This window comes from Heliangelus exortis, chromosome 4, assembly GCF_036169615.1.
Source record: "Heliangelus exortis chromosome 4, bHelExo1.hap1, whole genome shotgun sequence".
NCBI lineage: Eukaryota > Metazoa > Chordata > Aves > Apodiformes > Trochilidae > Heliangelus > Heliangelus exortis.
This window is the reverse complement of record NC_092425.1, coordinates 16,598,399-16,600,714: the sequence shown is the minus strand read 5'-3', so window position 1 is coordinate 16,600,714 and position 2,316 is coordinate 16,598,399. Positions and strand designations below refer to the sequence as shown.

General features: G+C 35.7%; 1 long non-coding RNA gene across 1 annotated transcript; it reads right to left on the bottom strand.

Annotated features, from left to right (window-relative positions):
• Positions 1 to 392: 392 nt before the first annotated feature.
• Positions 393 to 1,540, bottom strand: LOC139796338 (uncharacterized). The gene is made up of 2 exons (XR_011725958.1): positions 1,440 to 1,540; positions 393 to 914 (listed from the first exon to the last, which is right to left on the bottom strand). It is a non-coding gene; the product is annotated as an uncharacterized lncRNA (long non-coding RNA).
• Positions 1,541 to 2,316: the final 776 nt, after the last annotated feature.

Below are 2,316 nucleotides of genomic sequence, written 5' to 3'. Positions count from 1 at the left end.
TCCACTGGACTGTATTGTTCTGCATCACACCCAGCTTGCCAAAATGCATAAAATACTAGTCAATCACATGTCACTTTAATTCTAGAGGAAACTTCTGTCTTTATGAAAACCAAAAGATTAGTGAGGGTGGTAAGGATGCCAAGAAACAGAGAGACATGAGGGGCAAAATGCAATTCACAGGAGGCATAATCTGTTTGATTCAGAACTTGAATTTGAGCTTTCAGTCCTTTGAATAATAATATATATTTGATGCATCTGTTAGATTGTCAGCTTTTGCATTACATACTTTATTTCATGGTCTCTTTTTCTCTTTCTGAAGAATCTGTAGGGATAGATTAGGTAGGATGAATAGACTAGATGGGATAGGATGAATAAAGACTCTAGACATTAAATAAAGAATATATTTAGGTGTTTTATTTTGATTAATACTTGCATCCTTCTATCCATGTGAAAGGCGATTTAAAGACATTAGATAAGAGAAATACAATACTCCAGAGTCTAAGATTCTAAAATACAATTTTTAAAACAAAACTATGAATTTTTCTGACTTTAAAGTCCCGCTAAACCCTTAAACTTGGAGTTTTTTCAGAGTATTTTTTCTTTTTATTTAGATCAGTCAGAATAAAGATGCATATTTCTATCCCTTATTTGTTTCCTAGTTCTTTTTCATGTGCCAATTTGCAATGAGTGCTTAAATTTTTATCACTTTCCAACTCAGAAGCTGTCACAACTTTCCTGTGCATAGCTAACCCCAACTGTAAATCTTATAGATCACTAATGAAGACAGGACAGGAACAAGGTTCTAGATATGAGATGCATCCAGTATGGTTTTAGGCTCCCTTAAGGACAAGTCCTATGGAATTACACAGACAAGGTCCAGGAGATTTAGTAGTATAATAGTACTCCTTTGAAATCTGTAAGAAACAATAAACATTAGGGAATTTCAGCCAGCATAACCTCTATCAGAGTACACAGAGCAATTCAGGAACTACAGGGAATGGATCATCACACCCACAACATCAACACTGCCATAAAAGGTACACAGATTATTGCTCACTCACAAGAAGGCCCTACAAGAGGTTTTAGACACAGAACTACAATTTACTACAGTAAATGAGTGGAAGAGACATAGAGCATCCCAAGGGTCTCAGATTTCTCAAACTGTTACTGCTTTCTATTATATATTAAGGAATTTCCCTCAAGACTTTGTGCTCACTGAAAAAAACCCAATTATTTATTTATTTATACGCATTTCATTGTATTCCCAAGCACGTAAGGTTTCTTAGATCTTTATCTCTGCTTTTTCTTGAGCATTTGAAAAACAAGAATAGTTAACACTGTAAGTTCCTATCTCCAGCCATGTTCTGGCAGTGCTTCAGCAGGAGAGATAAAGGAAAGTTGTCTGGCTATCAAAAGAGCAAAGTGCTACAGCAACCCACCCGGATACAACAGCTATGCTGAGGTGTGACAGGGTTTACAAAGGTGTGACAGCTCCCACATCAGAACTAAAGAACAGGACAGGAGGCTATTGGAGGTGTGCAACACATCTACAGCAAATAAAAATAAAACAGAGTTAAAGAGGGGATGAAAGTATATGGAGAATTATACAGCTAAAGAGGGGATGAAAGTATATGAGGTAGGAAGAAGGTTAAATCTGTGAAAGAGGAAATAAAAATGGGAAGTACAAACACCAAAACACAAATAACCAACAAAACTCAGGAATCTGTACACTGCAAATAAATTCTCAACGATTAAGTTCTACTCCTACAGACACTATTAGTAATTTGGATTTGGACAAGTTAGGAGTAGTGCATTTTAGATAAGATCTTCACTGCGAGTCCCAGTTTTCTAGATATAGAAACTGAGGAATCTACTGACAATCCTTTACAGGTTCACCCTGCTGTTGTTAAACTAATACCTTTGTTGAGAACAGAAAAAACTTCTGTTGATTTGAAGTACTGCAAAGGGATGACAACTTGAAATATATTTTCTTAACCAGCTACAATTATTCATTCACAAATTGCATCCTGTAAAAAAGAGAAGCTTCTATCTATAAAACAAAATACTGTGACTAATAAACTGCTAGGGTTAATTTTGTGTTCTTTTAAGTTCAGCAGGAAACAAACTTTTCAAACATGAAGTCCCTCCTTGTGTTGCATGCTGGATAGAAAGAAATATATTCAGACAGAAGAAATAGGAGTTGCTTATCCATCCATGTCAAGAGCGGTGTGTTAATTTTAGCATTTGTCAAAACAATGACAATAGGATGGCACTATTTTCCAAAGTTGATGGTCTGAAAACTATACTGGATCTCCC